This window comes from Pseudorca crassidens, chromosome 13, assembly GCF_039906515.1.
Source record: "Pseudorca crassidens isolate mPseCra1 chromosome 13, mPseCra1.hap1, whole genome shotgun sequence".
Lineage (NCBI taxonomy): Eukaryota > Metazoa > Chordata > Mammalia > Artiodactyla > Delphinidae > Pseudorca > Pseudorca crassidens.
The window spans coordinates 41,462,230-41,479,950 of NC_090308.1; the positions used below are offsets into that span (position 1 = coordinate 41,462,230).

The window sequence follows — 17,721 nt, forward strand, 5'->3', positions numbered from 1 at the left end:
ACACAGCATGCATGGACACACATACTGAGTTTTTCATCCACAGAGTCATCAAGGGCATTTGAAAGATAGTGAACTAAAAGTTCCAGAATCTTCTGTGACAGGTACACAGTAAGGTGTTCTTTCTCCCTAGAAGAACATGACAATAAGCTGTCGTTAGCTTCATGATGGAGGGACTTTTATCTCGTGTTCATTGCAGTTTTCAAAGTGCCTAGAACAGTACGTATTTACACTCAGTTATTATTTGTTGGCTGAAGGAATGAAAAATCCAGTACATGCCTCCCTAAATCCCACTGGGACAAGGCCCTTGGTTTATGTTTTCTGGCAGGTGAAACTCACTCTGGGTATTTTGTTGTAGAAAGTCTGTTGAGAAAAGAAGCAGTGTGTAGAGGAAAAGTATCTTCCTGTGCATATGCTCTACTGACCTATTTCTCCATTAGAGTATTAATAATAAATGCCCAAGGCTCTACTGAAAATAAATAAGCTTATTCCTTTTTGCTTCTTATCAGCCAAAGCCTTGCAATTCACATTTGCACAGTGATGGCTCTAAAATGCATCCTGGCAGATGGATACTTCTCGAGCTGTCATAAGGCGATGAAGAAAATCCAGTTAAATGTGTGGGTTAAGTCGGCAGTGAACAGTCATCATTCTGAACTGTGTTATAAACCGAGGCTCCGGGGCTCCTCAGCGTTACAGCGTTTCCTGGCAGTGTGGGCTGCAAAGTGTGTACAGGAAACACAGTAACACTGTGGTTTCACACCGGAGCTCAGGTTGCCTCTCATGAATATGCATGACGAGGCTGGATCTCGCTCTGGCCACTTGAGTGTTCTTGAGCTTAACTTAACTCCCACAAACCCACTTCCTGCCTATCATTTGAAGATGTTCCTTGAGGAGGTGTGAAAAAGTGAGTTGTAACTCCAATTGTGGAGCATTTTCCTTTCTTTCTTTTCAAGATGACAAACTGCATCCTGATTTATTTTTATTCACTGTGAGTCATTTGCTAGTCTTATTTTATAAATAATATTTTCTACATCTTACTCAGAGGCAGATGGGACAGTTCAAGGAAACACCCTCTTGGAGAGGAAAAGCCCTCCGGTCTGGATTTGCACATTGGTGCCTTTGCTGGAGTCCCCCATGAGCAACACTGCCATGAGGAAATAAACAGATGGCGAATGGTTCCAGCGAAGCAGCATTTAGAGTGGGTTTTCTTTGTTTTAGAAGTGTCTGTTATTCTGCTGTCACTGCGAACTCTGTGTACTCCTGAGAATGCAAGCTGGAACCATTGCACTCCTGAGAATGCAAGCTGGAAACTCTTAATATTCCTAAAACAGGTCACCAGATCGAAAGATACTTGGGATACGCGCGCGCGCACACACACACACACACACACACACTTGCTAACGGTTATTGTGTGTTTTCTTTGTGAGAGGAAATGGGGGAGGGGAAGGGGGGCTCCAGCTCCTCTGAAGCCAAGAGGCAGTGCGCCAGGAACCCACGTGATGAACAGCATGTGCTGGGAAATGCCAGCCTGTGGCACTCCTCAACTTGGCATACAGACGCAACTCCTGTTTGCCAAAATTTACGAAGCCGACAGGGAGTAGTAGGGGTCTCTTCTCTGGACAAACAGTAAAGGGTGAGAAATGGGCATATGTATGTTGCTATGCAGTTGTTTTGCTGTTTATATGGGAGCCGTGCCAAGCAGCACTTAGACCCTGGGAACATTTGCATTAGTCCATGGAGGTCCCAGGCTTTTCATTCGAACCCACACCAATGTCTTTTCCTTTAATGACAATCGTTAGGGAGAAAATGTACCTACCTTCTTTCTAGATGTGCTGCGTTTATTTCTCCACAGTCTGACGACCCCTTCCTGAAGTCTGTTACTGATATTATCTTGGTTGTCATAGATTACTACGATTCTAATGAACTGTTTGTTTTTAATGTTAGACATTCTTCTCCTATGGAATGTTCATCCTTTAAAAATTGCTCAACACTGTTTTGGCATTTAAAGCTCATGTTTTAAGAGCTGATGATTTTGTCTCATGGTTAAATGGTGAAATAACAGGGTCAAAGTGAGGTTAATGGGATTTAGAATTTCAATTTGACTGGAGTCTTTCCTTCTGAAAAATGGTGAAAGAAAAGAATGGAGGGATGGAAGGAAAGAGAGGAGGTAGGGAGAGTGAGAAGGAGGAGAGTCTATTCAAGGAAAAGTCTTGAATAGGTGAGATTATTGACTAAATCTAAGTTTATCTGAGCTAAACATTTTTTAATACATATTTTTTTAATTAAAGAAGGTAAATAATTACATTCACATTTCTAAACACTTATTCTACCACATTTTTTCTTTCAGTATTATTGAGATATAATTGACATACAGCACTGTATAAGTTTAAGGTATACAACATGATGATTTGACCTATATACATCATGAAATGATTATCACAATAAGTTTAGTGAACATCCTTCATCTCATATAGATACAATAAAAGAAAAAACTTTTTGTCCTTATGATGAGAACTCTTAGGATTTACTCCCTTAACTACTTTTGTGTATATCATTCAGCAGTGTTCATTATATTTATCATGTGACACATCACATCCCTAGTACTTGTTTATCTTATAACTAGCAGTTTGTACCCTTTGACCACCTTCATCCAATTTCCCAACCCCTCACAACCCCCTCCTCCCACCTCTGGTAACCACCAATCTGATCTCTTTTTCTGTGAGTTTGGTCGGTTGGTTTTGAAGTATAACTGACCCACAACATAATCTTAGTTTCTGGTACACAACATAGTGATTCAGTATTTCTATACATTCCAAAATGATCACCACAGAGCTAAACCTTTTTACATGCTCTTCCCAATTCTGTCTTTGTTGGTTCAACAAATACGTTTCAAGAGTGTACTCTGTACTAGGCGTAGAACAATACAGCATTTTTGGCTACCACTTAATCATAGACTCTTTGGATTTTATTCCCAAAAAGTATAATAAATCCTTTTTCCATCGTGCACCTCATATTGTGTCACCCCTGCCATTAGAAAAATTAGATTACCTGTGATTTTTGTTTCATGGCCAGTTTAGGGTTATGTTTCCCCATGTCCAGTTATCTTTACTCTGTTTAGCTCTTGTGGACCATACAACTTAATCCAAGGCCTTAGGAACATGCTGTCTTTTACCAAGTCATGTGAGTGTGCTTTTCTGAGAAGTTTTTGCAGCCCTCCATCTAATGCCCGAATTGCTTCCTCTGCATCTCTCTCATGAACTCCAATTGCTTGGGCACTTAACTCTCTCCCCCAAGAGGCTGTGAGTACCTTGAGGGCAGGGCCTGTGTCTTATTCATTTCTGAAGCGGTGGCAACATAGTCAGCACTTAACAAGTATTTGTAGAAAAAAATGAATGTTGCCCAGAGAACCTCTGTTTCTATATTCTGACCTTTTGGCCTTTTTATGGGATTGGATTCTAAGAGTGAGTTTGTTGGTCGAAGTCTATGTATATTTTTAGTTTTAATAGATGTTGCTAGATTGCTTTCCAAGAAAAGCTAAGGCAATTTTCTCCCATATTTCTACCAGTAATAGGTTTTATTGGTCTTTTAAATGTTTGCCAGTTTAATAGCTATAAAGTGATAGCCCATTGTTTAAGTTTTGTTTTCCTGCTGTTAATCAGTTTGAGTATCTTTATATGTGTTTGTTGGTCATTTAGATTTGCTGTTCTGTGAATTAACTTTTTATATACTTTGTCCATCTTGACACGGAAAAGTTTGCATTTATTTCAAGATATATAAAAACAAAAAATATAAAACCCCTTTTCTTTAAAATTCCAATTCTAGGTATGTATCCTATGGAAACACTTAGATATGTAAACAAAAATATATGCAAAGCATCCCATGACAGTATTGTTTGTAGTAATAAAAAATTAAGTGTAGTGAAAAGAAAGTAGTTTAATGAATTATGGTGTTTCCTTATTATGACACAGAATGAGGAATCAAAAAAGAATGAGGTAAATCTACATGTACTGTATAAAAGGAATTCAGCATATTGTTAAGTGAAAAAAGCAAGTTGTAGAAGATGTATTGCATAGTTCTATCCAAAATTATATATGTACATATGCACATTGTGGAAGAAACTATTTGTCCTTAATCTCAGGAACTATCAAAAACTATATATTTGAGTCACACTGCAGCAAGCAAATAGCAATTGTAAAATCTAGGTCACATTCCAAAAGATGCATTGAGTTTTTATAGTGTGGAAAATATATGACTAGTCCAATGTGGGAAAAAAGAAAAAAAAGGTGTAAATCAACTATACTCCAATATAAAATAAAAATTGAATTAAAAAAAAGAAAAAGAAAAAAAGAAATAAAACCCAGTGAGTCAGTTCCCTGGGGGTTCAATTAGTTCTGAAGTGACTAACAAGAGCTATGATTTCTTATCTATCAATGCTATATTGCCATATATTATGACTTTCTGTATTTTATTTAGAACATGTTTCACAAACCCTGATATTGATAGCTAAAGTTAGCTTACACTTCAGATGGGTAAATGCTGTGTTTGTAGTGAAAGCATTTAATAGAGTCCTTATCTATCTTTACAGATCTTCTCTTTTGTTTCCTAACTTTATTTGTGATAAAAGTGTATAACAAAGTGTAATTTTACTTAAGATCACGGCTCAACGTGATGAGTCAGCAAGTGGGTTTATTGTTTTGTTCCCTGGATCATTAATATTCTCTATCATTGAGCTTTCGTATCAGCTTATAGAAAGCAGCTTAAGTTTAGATCCAAGTGATTTGCAATGAAGTTTATTCCTATTTAAAGGAAGACATGTCTTTCTAATGTTTACATTTTCCCCTCTCAAAAAGATTATTTAACTATGCAGTTTCTAAAACTTAGGTGTGTTATGTATATGCCTGCAAACATCTTTTTGTATGTAAACCCATTAAAACGAGACCTGTCTGGACATATATCAAGCTCTTAACAGGGCCTATGTGCAGGGACAGGGAATGGGAAAGGGGAAGAAGGATGTTGGGAGAGTTTGCTTTTGTTCTGAGTACTTCTGTAACGTCTGAATATTTTAAAAATGAAAATATTTTCATTCTTTTGTACTTGTATAATGTTAAAAAATGAGAAGAGAAAATCACTAGGAATTAGCAAAAAATAAGATTTTATATATCTCTTAGAACAATATACAAGGAGATTACAACTTTTTGGAGTATGAGGATGCCTTTTAATTGTTAATAATTTTCCAGACAATCATATGATAGCAGTTGTACCTTTAGTATCCGTTTAGAAAAGAAATAACTATCAAAAGGCACTTCAAATCCATTAATACTTTTTAATCTGAATTATCTTTTGCATAAGGTTTCTCTCTAGTTTCTCAACTCCCTTGCCTGTCATCAGCATGGAAAAGCCCCAGCCTTGGAAGTGTTTATCTTCATGTTTTCCCTGTCTGCACCCACACTATTGAGTTATTCTGGAGAAATAACACGAGTCGGCCATTGGTACTATTCCAACTCTGTGTCATTAAGCACTGGTCCCTAAAAGCTGCTAGCTCTCCTCCTTTGTTTCGCTAGCCATCTTCTCTCCCACTCACCATAGTAACTATTTCATCCATTCACCATTCTTTTTAAACATTAGCCTCCAAATAATTCAATTCTCTGGAATTCAATTCGCTGGAACAGTTTTGGTTTCAGTCTTCCAGGCTAGATTTTAAGCTCTTTGAGGACTGAGACCTTGTCTGTCTTGCTCACAGTTATTTTTCAGGACCCAGCATACTGCTAGAGCGGGTATTCAATAAATATTTAAGGAATAAGTAAATGAATGAATGAATGGATGATGGTTTATAACAGATAGATGATGAGGATTGCTGTGCAGCTTTGAGGGACCAGGGCTTGATGACAGGGGCTTGGAAAACACCCGTGGCAGAGTTGTGTTATTTCTCCAGGACATCTCAGTAGCGTGGGTGCAGATGGACAGGGAAAACATGAAGATGAACTCATTCAAGGTTGGGGATTTGCTAACGAGGAGCAATGGAGTCGCGATGCTAGAGAACATAGTTAAAGTGATGGATCGTGAGATCTCTGCAGGTAGGAAAGGAGTGAAAAAAGGAGACTACTAGGTGAAGAATTGGGCTGGGCTTGTGAAGTGAAAGTTCTGGTGGAGTGTGTGAAAAGTAGCTAAATGAGGCTGGAAGAGAAGGAGATTATGGTTGGAAGAAAAATTTTTACCTAAATGTTTCAGAGGGGAAGCCGTCCCAGGTGATGAGGTTGAGGGTGTGGCCAAGGTTATAGGTGGCTGAATGAATAGAGGAGTCATTAGCTTTGAGAGGTCAGGAAACATGAGAGTCCTCCAGAGCTCTGGTTGTATTACCATGTAGATGTTCTGGGTGGATTGTAAGATTGTTTACTGGGAAGAGTGCCAGTTTTCAGTCACAGGAGGGACTGTGGGACTATAGGTCACATTGAGGAGGTGGGATGGAAGGGGACAAAGGAATTAGACATGTAGAGATGTGAGGAAAAGAAATCAATATGACATAAGTGGTGTTGACCAGTACAAGTTGGAGAAAAGAGTTAAAAGAGAAGCAAATATTGAAGGGTAGTAAAAATTTTGTTTAATTTTCAGTTGCTTAAAGTAAGCAGTACATAAATCAAAAATTCCAGGAAGTTCAAATATATGTTTCATTAGTTGAGATTACCCTAAGCTAAAAACTAAAATCATATTAAAATTTTCTGAACCTTTCAGAAGATATAACATCCCAAACAGGCTCGATTCTAGAAGGAAAATCATAGTAGCTTGCCAATTCCAGTTCTGGTCAGGCATTCTTAGAATACCTTGGAGTGGATTTTAGTCTCAGAGGGATTCTACTTTCAGAAATCAACCAAAGGGCCAAAATAAGGCTCTTGAAAATTTTCTCTACTGAAATGCTCAGTCTGCAAACCTGGATAGTGATGGAAACACATAAGCTTCATTTCTGGCACTTTGAGTGCTGATGAACTTGGTCTTTAATACAAAGAAAACTACTGTTCCTTCTCTCTAGAAAATGAAACTAAAACCAACTCCCTCATCCGAGTACCTGTGTTCTATGCCTAAATTTAAGGCGATTGATCAAGTATACATTACATGCAAGATCTGAGTCCTTCCCTTACAGAGAGAAGTACCCGAGGAGCAGGGACACACAGCTAGTGAAAGGCTGTGGTTCCTACAGACAAAGCAGCCCCAATGCTCCCCAGTTAGCTCAGTGTTGACTGTAGCAAAGAGCTGAGACCAACAATGTGGGGCAGGGTTATCGGGGAAGGCTTCCCAGGCATTGCATCAATGTACAAGGAGAGAGAGAGAGAAAGAATTCACACCAGGGAGGAAAATTATTTATGGCATTACAAGGGTGAAAAGAAGATTTTTTCAAGGTCCTGGTATCTCTATTACTCTATCCTAGTGTTTGGACATATGGAGTACCCACTGCCATTAAAGTATTAAAATGTGCCAGAAGACTTGGAATCTCTTAATAGCATGTTGAGAAGGGCTGATGACACAACTCCAATTATGCTTTTGGTACAATTGTCATGTCAGATTGATGTCTGGAAAAGGACTGAGATTTGAAAAACTGCATAATGAGTTCTTTTGTTGTTTTTATCCTTTATTTTGTGCACACCATACTCCACATGCCATTAGTAGCTTCTTCAAAACTCAGATAAAAGTCTGTAAGAGGGACTTGCTGGCTCTCTTGATCCCTAATAGAAAGCTCTTAAAACCTGGATTTGATGAGCCCAGGCCAGGCCATGTAAATAAACTTTAAACATTTTCTCTTTCGTTGTTCCTTTAGCAGAAATTATATCCCTTCCTCCCGTCCATAAATTGTCTAAGCTCAAAGGGATGTTTTGTGCTGTTTTAGTGTTATCTGACAGCCTGGGGCAAATTATCAGGTAAAACAAGAAGCCAAAATCTAATAAGAGGCAGTGTGCGGAATGGTGTGCATCCCCTGGTTACGAGAAGATCAAAGCACCACCCTTCGTGTTCTTTGAGAGCCCGTTTGACCCATGCACTTATAAAAGCAGCAGAAGAAATGCACAGAGTGGAAAAGGGTGTGTGTGGGTGATGCTGTTACTTAGCAACAGGGAAACTTCTGGCTAATATTCTGAACTGAACAAAGGAAAGCAGCTGGGATGGCATGGAATAAATGAATGTGGAAAAAATGAGAAGGAGGAAAGCAGATGTGGCGGTGAGGGAGGGCTAAGAGGAGACTGAAAAATAAAACAGTAAAGGAAAAGCATGAAAATGGATGTGATAGGTACTTAAAAACCAGAAGACTATGAATAAAAATCTTCTGGAAAAAAAGTAACTGAAAGAAAGGTGAAAATAGCCAGAAGGATAAGAAAACATCTTCAGTGGAAGCCAGGCAACTGGTGGGAGAAAATTCCCCAATGTAGTGAACTCTCAGCTTAAAACATGGCTCTTTCCTGGTGTTTGAGGTCACATCAGAGTGGACTTGATGCAAGGTTCCTGGAACAGAGTCCAAACCACCTGAGTCTGATTAGGCCACTTGGAAGATGAGCCGGGAGGTAGAGGGGTTCCAAGGATGTTTTTTGTAATATTTTATAATAGGTATGAACCCTTAGAATGATCTGAAAAGAACTTTCAGGTTTTGGGACCACTACATCAGGCCTGACCTAAAAGGAAAACCCCAAGAGAATTGGACGTAATTTAAATCAGGCTAGAAAACTCCCAATTCCATCTTTGATTCCTCCAAACAGGTTATTACAGTGTCAGCACAGAGTAGGTCTTTACTGTGATATTTTCCATGGGTAGATATGCCTTGATGTTTTCCCAAGGCCTTTGTCATGGCAGTTAGATGAAATCTTGTACGCATGGGTGTGTTTATTTATATTACATGACAGGTACAGTTCTCACCTACGTTTGTCTCTTAAAAAGGGCAGCCGTGCTTCCTAGCTCATCCTTCACATTTTTTGATCATTTACATGTGTACGTAAAAATATTGCGAGCATTTCCTCCCAGTATATGTGCATTTTTATTCATAAACTCTATGCATGTATTATCTAATGATACATGGGCCATTAGATTATGAGATCCATATTAAGAAAGATGAGATAAAGATAAAATTAAATATATATTTTAAATTCTATTTAATTAACAGTTTTGTTTATGAATGGAACCTTCTCCTCCCCACCTTCACCTTCATTCCCCCACCCATCCCGAAGCTCACCTGCCTACCACAGGGCATAACGCAATGGCACATAGTAGGGGCTCATTAGGTATTGACAGAAGACAGAAGTGGAATGGCATTTTCTCAGTCCCTACTCAGGGTTCTCACACCATGTTTTACAGGGCTGCATGGAATTACCTACATTATTGACAACCACATTGGGTGATACGTTATTTCTGTTTTTCTACGTATAAAATAGGACTAAGTTTTTAAGTTATTCCTCTTTTAAAAAACTTTTCTTATCTATAACATATAATTTATTGATTTCTAAGTAAGCATGTTGAATGATAATATACTTTTGGGTCTACTTCTTTCCCACATCTCACTAAAATGACAGTGAAAGGATACAACATGAAGAACCAATGAAAATTAGACCAGGCTTGGTGTATCAGTTATCTATCATTGAATTAGAACTACCTCAAAACTTAGTGGATTAATATAACACCATTTATTAGTTCACAATTCTTGGGGCAGCAATTTGTTCAGGGTTCAGTTGCAGCAGCTCATCTCTTCTCCACATGGCACTGACTGAGATTACTTGCAATTGCAGTCAGTGGGCAGTTAGTTGGGGCTAACGATCAGGGTGCCTCAGTTCTCCACAGAACCTCTGCAGCAGGCTAGCTCAGGCTTCTTCACATATTATTGAGGTTCCAAAGAAGGCAAGAGGAAGCTGCAAAGTCTTCTTGAGGCCTTGTTAGAAGCCACAAATCATCGCTTCTGCAGCATTCTATTGTCAAACAAGTTGCAAGGTGTTATGGACTGAATTGTACTTCCCCAAAATTCATATGTTGAAGCCCTAACTCTGAATGTGACTTAATGTAATTTAAAGGCATATGGGGCCTTTAAATTAAGGTCAAATGATGTCATAAGGGTGGGGCCCTCATCCAATAGGACCAGTGCCCTTATAAGAGGAGGAACACACCAGGGACATGCATATACAGAGAAAAGGTCACAGTGAAAGGGTGGCCAGAAACCAACCCTGCTAACACCTTGATCTTGGACTTCCAGCCTCCAGAACTGTGAGAAAATAAATTTCTGTTGGTTAAGCCATCCAGTCTATGGTATTTTGTTATGGCAGCCTTAGCAGGCTAATACACAAGGTCAGCTCAGATTTAAGGGGTGGAAAATAGACCACCTCTTGATGAAAGTAGCTGTAAACAATTCTGTGACCATTTTTAACCCACCACACTTGGAAAATGTCAGCTTGTTTTAGAAAGTGTAGGTGTGTCAAGAGGTATACTTAAAGAAATGCACAAAATACTCCCACCTCCTTCACACATACTTATTTCACTTAAACCACTTTATAACAGAAATTGCATTAACATGTTTTTACTTAGGTAAATAAGAGGTAGTCATTTAGTAGGCATATGTCTAATTAGGAACTAGAAAATGATATCAAAGGCATAAAATTTTCATTAGAAAGTGAAAGCTCTGTTATGCCAAAGCAGAGCTATCTATAGAGTAAATATAAAGAAAAAAACACATTTATTTCCAAGATTGAACAATAGAATTATATACTCTATTACATTTATTCTTCTCTGACCACTGGGTAAAAGAAAACATTTCTAATTTTCAGTAGCTGTTGAATCATATCAGTAGATGTTGCACCATGTGGACCTTTCCCCTTCCTCCTTCCTAATGGAAACTTCAATTTTATTTGGGTATTCAACCTACCCTCATGTACAGGGGTAAACTTATTAGGTTGAGCCATCATGTTAGTTCCTTTCCCCTTCCTAATGACTGGTTCAAGAACCCAGTCTTGAAAGCTGTTCTGTACATGCCATCTCCATGGTGACTATCATTGATGCAGAGATTGAAAATCACTCTAAATGGGAGAACTTATATTCCATAACTCTGAAATGTCCTCTCCCCTACTGAATATAAACAAGGAAGTATTAGAGTCTGGCAGCCACCTTAATAACCACAAAGGATGCCCACCTAAGGACAAAGTAAACACAGAGGCTCCTGAAACTCACCTTTCCTCTAGAAATATTATTATGTACGTAATAAACATCTGACTCTTTAGGCCAGTTTCACACGGGTAGCCAAAAGAGTCCTTCCTGTCTGATGATGCTGTTTTTGTCTCGCCTGAGGTGTCCTTGATGATCTCACATAAGAGAGTCCATGGAATGGTTTTACAGGGCAAGTCATTCTCCTCACACGTCACTCCCACTGCTCCTCAACATAACCAAACATCTAAGCAGATTCAGATCTCCGTATGCCTCGGGAGATTCATTATAAAGCCAAATCCAGGATCAGAAGATGTACTTGCCAAAAGAATAGAAAGACTGCTAATTTATGTTGGAAAAATATGGAGAATATATATGTGGAAATGGATTCTGAGAGTACTAGACCAAGGAAGGAAGAACAAAATTATAGACCAGATAGAATTTATCAATAGAGATGTATTTATCAGAAATTCTGGATTTAATGTGCTAGGTCAAACAGTTGGAAGTTGTCTAAATTATTTGCTAAATTATCTTTTGAGCTGTGCTCAACAGCAGTCCATTCTAAATTAACCAGAGATACTAGAAATTTCTTATTTTAATATAGAGGAAGAAATCCAAAAGTTTATGGAGATATAAATATTGGGGTAGATCCTCACATGTGAACCACTCACCTATTCCCAACTGTTTCCTTCCTCTTAGGAAAAGGAAGAAATGGCCAGAAAATATGTCCTAGACCAGAGGCTTGAGAATTGCATAGGTATAAAAAGCACTTTGTGGTTCTTCTTCATATGCTGGGGTAAGAAGACAATACTCTGTGGTTGAAAAGGGCTCCTGATTTCAATAGGGATGCTAAGATGGAAGAGGGCAAGTTGTGGTACTTAACTGCTAAAGTCAAGGTGGGTATGCTGACCATAATAACAGCAGTACAATTGGCATGGTATTCAAAATGATACAACTCTCAAAAATCTCTGCAAGTCTTTTATATTCAGTAGAGTTACAGACATCAAAATAGATGGCAGCCTACTAGAGTTCTAATTCATTTGTGTAATGAAAAATACTCCAGGATTAATGGTTGTAGCTCTGGTGTTGTGTTCTTGAACATGGTAGTTCTGGTGGTGGCCTTCTGACACCTTCCTTTCCAGCCTTTCCAGTGATTTTTGTAAGCACCTAATTCTCTGTCTTAAAACTCTTTCTACTTAAAGTACCTAGAGTAGTCCTGTGCCCTGAACACTGATGTATCCCAATAGGACCCTGAGCCCTGGCCATGATTATTTCCCCAGTTTCTGGGTATATTATTAAGATAGATGACCTCAGAAAGTGGCAGACTTCCTACACTGACATGTTGAATAAAAAATTACTGTAATATTTTTTAAACTTCATCTCTGGGGGGAATCACAGAGAATGAGGCCGTAGTGTTTCCTATCCATCCCCACTTTTGGCCAGTGCAAAAGATAGGTGAGTCTTGAGAATCACAGAGGATTGCTGTAGGCGAAGTCAAGTGGGAATTCCAAGCATACATGATCTTCTGAATCTACATACACTGTATGACTGCAGCTTGTATCTGGACGCTCCTTTTTCTCCATTCCAACAGAGAACACAAGAAGTAGTTTGATTGCACCTCAAATGACAGAAACATATTTTCAACTCCAGGTTATTTTAACTCTCTATTCTCTGTGCCATAAATTAGTCTATAAGAACTAGGTTGTCTCACCATCCCCAGCTAAATCGGCAATAATATACTGATGAGCTCCAAAGAGCAGGAAGTGGCTGGTATTTTAGATTGAAACCATGCATGCCAGAAGGTAGGAAATAAATCCTATGCTAATGCAGTGACGTTTCTTGGGATCTGTGCTATGTGGCATGTGAGTTTATCCTCTCTAACGTCAAGGACAATTTGTTTCCTACCTCTAGAAAAAAGTACTATGATTTCTGGTGCTTTTTGGATTTTAGAAGCAACAGATATAACATTTTGTGTGCCCGTCAGCTCTTTCCTGAGTGACCCAAAAGGCTGACAGCTTTGAGTAGGGTCCAGAGGAAGACTCTCTAGCTGGTCCAGGCTGCAACTTTTCCATATGGCCTATTAGGACCCAACAAGATCAGTGGTGCTCAAAAATCAAATGAAGTCTGTGGTGCGGAAAGACTGAATACAAGATTCACAACAGAAACATCAAGGTTTGAGAACAAAGCTATGCCTTCCTCAGCGAGGTCCATTCCGTTCCTCTTTGGAGGAATAGTACTTAGCTTGCTACTGGGCCCTGACAGAAACCAGGTGACTAGGAAATATAAGCTGCCCATCATGAACTGAGTGTTATCTGATCTACCCAGCTATAAAGTCAGACATATCCAAGTGGAAATAGTATATAGGTGAGTGCATCTGAGCAGGTCCTGAAAGCTAAGGTTTCACAGGCTGATGTCTTCCTACCATGCCTACTCATGCCACAGGCCACCGCTCCCCCCACCAACACTTACAACACCATGAACACTTCTCTAGTATCAGGTAACTGAAGAAAAAGACAGTGTAGTTTACAGATGGCTTTGCATAATAAGCTGACACCAGCCTCAAATGGATTGCTGAGTACCGCTCAGTCCCACTTAATTGAAGGTGCAAAATTCTCCCAGTAGGTAGAACTTTAAGTGGTATAACATCCTTGTTTTATCCTGGAAAGAGAGATAAGTTGATGGACAGTAACAAATATTTTGGTCAGATTGTCATAGACATGAAAAGAATAAGACAAGAGAGTTGGTGACAAAGAAGCTTGGGAAGAAGCATGTGGATGTGTCTCATAAAATGGGCCAGGTTGTAAAGACATTACGGTTCCATAGAAATGTCCACCACATTGGTTGTGAACCCAATAGCCATTCTTCTTTCTTGAGAACAAAACTTCAGTTTTGTATAGGTACCCATGCTCCTCCATGTGACTTTACACTCCAAGGAAGGCTGGTTACATCTCCATCCCAACAGGTGAATCAATTCATCTAGCCCATCATGGTTATTCTATTTTCCATATGAGTGGTTGGCTTAAAAAGGGCCATGTGACCCAATTTTGGCCAATGAGACATTGAAGGAAGTCTGCTATGCGGTTAGTTCTGTGAGAGTTTCTTTACCTATTAAAAAGAAAAATAAGAGGTGGTCTCTTCTTCTGCCTCACTTTGAATTGGGAGCTAGTCTTACAAATAAGAAGAGAGAGGGGAGCATTTCTACTTGTAGTGGTTGTAGGAACAACATCTGGTTTCTAAGGCCAGCTGCATCTGTAGTAGCATCCAATGTATTGATACAGTGCCAACAGTGTCAACTGTGCAAGCTGTGATTTCTGACACTAAGTGGCAGCAGCAGCTGTGTCCTCACAGGAGTAGTTTTGTGATATGATTTTCATTGTATCCCTGGATGCATGGCTTCTGAACCTGGACAATCTTTGAACTAACCAATATCTTTTAAATAATCCCTTTTCTGCCCGAACCAGGCAAAGTCCATATCTGTTGTTCGCAATGAGGCTCCCTGGCTGATATAGGTCTTCTGGATAAAATTGTCTGTGAGATGTTGGTCCAAAAGAAAAAAATGTATTTTTGCAACACTAATATTGTTTTCAGAATTGAGTGTTTCTCTGTAAGTTTTACTTTTTGATGTTATTAAAAGTTAGGAAAGACAAATGTTCATCCACCTACCAGCAGTATTGCCTGGGTCAATCTCCAGCTGGTAAAAATAATTAAGGAGGAAAACATCTTTCTTTGAAAGAATGGGAATTTGTAAAAAATGTATTAATAATGGACTCAGTGGAAACTATCAGTAAATATGCAGTTTGGAATTGGAAAATAAAGGCAGTGCCTTCCATATACGCTGTGGTGCTAGCCCTTACTTGTTACTGCTCCAGAGGAGCAGATAGGCAGATGTTTCACTCACAGAGACTTTTAAATTTTATCCTGGGACTGTCCTCGGTCATGTACTGAATGTTGTAATTTCAGCTATTTTTTCCCAACTAGCGGGGCTAGAGGTCTCTGTTCTCCTCCTGTCTCATCTGAACAGTTGGGGCCACAAGATTCCCCCTTCACAATCTGTGCATGCCTATTTCTTAGGCCCAATTCCAATCAGAAGTAAGACAAACTAAATAGCCTGAATCTCACATTTTGGCCTACTACGTGCTGGGCATGCTTCTTGGCACTGAGGGTACCCCGGTGTCCAAAAGAGACAAAGTTCAAGATTTAGTGAAACTTCCTTTCCAATGATTTCTTTCCCCGCCCACCAGCAAAAATCCCAGATGCCCCCTTCTATCGATATATCTGCATGTTGTTTCATTTCATTTCCTCTGTACTGGCTTAGCTCGCTGCTGTCTGTGCCCCAAATCTGGAAATGAAGCAGAAGCCTTAATAGATCTGTTAGATTACAAGAAGTGGGCATGTTGCTTTTTCTACTTAGAAGATTAATATTTTTATTTACTTCAGATGTATAATTTTATGCTTTCATGTAATTGGTGTAGTACATTTATGCCTTCCGTGATGAAATAAAACCCAGATGTTCTGACGCAGTCAACGAGGGGGAGGCTTTTCTTCGTAGAGGAGGCTGTACTCTACAGTCTCAGCTCTTAGCTCTGAACGTTCTCCTCGGGGATTATTTTAATGACTGTTATCACCTGCTGGCCTTGGGAGGCAAAGACTGATACCCTGCTTCCAATGCTTTGTCCCGTATATGGGCACATGACTTTTTCTCGTATATCATTTAGCTCCGCTGAGACAGATTTAACGCCCAAATTAAGCTTTACGAAAGGCTAACAAAATGGCAAACTGGATAAGAGTGAAACCATAAAAGTAACCCATCTAACAGACGTTGCATAGCTTACTCATCTTCGGTTTTTAACCCATTACAGGGCTCTTTACTTTTTCTCTTGAGTTCTGTTTCTGCAAGTACATATCCCCAAATATCTGGCTTTGTCATCATTAAGACCCAAAGAAGAACAGGAGCTTCCGTCTATCTCAGGACCATCTTCTCAGCTCTGAGTTTCTACCTGAGGACCTCCTTCCTCCCCAGATAATCGATCCTGGTGAGAACCACAAGCTTCATGGAAGAAAAGAAGACATCTACAGTGGTGTAGCCTAACCCACCAGTCCTACCCTCTGAGTAGCTGTACGAAGCATTAGTCAGGCCTCTTCCAAGTAAACGTGACAAAAATTTATCTGAAATTTGCTTAAGAAAAATATTTATATCTTTGGCTAAGAAAACTGAAAAGATAGATCTTGCTTGCTTCAGGCATGGCTGGACGTAGAGTTTCAAATAATGTCATCTAACTTCTGTCATTTGACAGAGTCTTTTGCTCTCTTTCTCTTTTTGTTTATCTTTTTGTTTATCTTTCTCTTTTTGTTTATCTCAGTCTTTCTCTTTTTTAAACTGTTCTTCCCTTTCTGTCTATCCGTCTTTGTTCTCCTTTCTATTGAGTCTACCTTCAAGGAAAATTCCCATTTTGGCAAACATGGCCACTAGCAGCTTTGGATTTACATTAAGCTGCAGCAATCCCAATGAAAAGAAAAAGATGTAACCTCTTTCTGAATGGTTCCAGCAAAATTTCAAGAAAGGACTATGATTGGCCCAGTATGGCTCCCGAACAAATCCTGCGACGGACAGATGGAGTGTTCTGATTGGTCAGCCTGGATAACATACCCATTCCTGTGAAAGGAAAGATGGTGCCCTGTGATCAGCAGTCCTACCAGGGAGCAGAGAGGTATTTCCTGGAAAGAAATGCTTTAGGACGTTCACGAAGTAACAGGTCTGGATAAAATATGGTATTCCTAATATTCATTCTAGAGATATAGGTATACCAGAGCAGATTATTAGAGTTATAGTTACACATGATAAATTTGATATGGTCTACAAGTCAGACACATAAGAATTAGGAATAATTAATTATAAAACTGGTTCAGTCATAAGCAGTCTGAGACATTGTATCACCAAAGGTGTGGGAAAAGTCCCCAAAGTATTAGACAAACGTAAATCCCATGTAAGATCAAATGCCAGGATGGATTCAGACATACAAGTTACTTTGAAGTGAACTGGGCAAATCAGAAGGGAGGGACCTAGATGCAAAACTTAACCTGAGGCAAGAACCACAGATAATTGACTTTTTTTTTTTTTTTTTCGGCCGCACCATACGGTTTGCGGGATCTTAGTTCCCTGACCAGGGATTGAACCCGGGCCACAGGCAGTGAGGGGTGCTGAGTCCTAACGCTGGACTGCCAGGGAATTCCCCCAATAATTGACTCTGTTGAAGGTGGAAAGATAAAGGATGTACTCTTACAAGCAAAGCATGGTGTGCAGGATAAGAAGAATGTAACATTATTGCAATTAATCTTTTTTTTATTACTACATGCTTGAATGAATGCGTTGTACTTATGGGGCTTCAAAATCAAAACAAAAAGAAAGATTCTTCTGGTGGTCACATGTTACAGTTGTCTTAACCTACAAACAGTAAGGCTGAGTTGCTTTAGTAATGAAGTAATGAAGTAATGAAGTAATGAAGCAATTCTATTCACAAGCACTGATCACTGTCTATTTTAGTACTGTAGCCATTAATTTCTTGATTTCCC

General features: G+C 39.2%; 1 long non-coding RNA gene across 1 annotated transcript; it reads left to right on the forward strand.

Annotated features, from left to right (window-relative positions):
* The first annotated feature begins 743 nt into the window (after positions 1-743).
* On the forward strand, positions 744-1,183 carry LOC137204989 (uncharacterized). The gene is made up of 2 exons (XR_010933942.1): positions 744-901; positions 1,040-1,183. It is a non-coding gene; the product is annotated as an uncharacterized lncRNA (long non-coding RNA).
* The last annotated feature ends 16,538 nt before the right edge of the window (positions 1,184-17,721 follow it).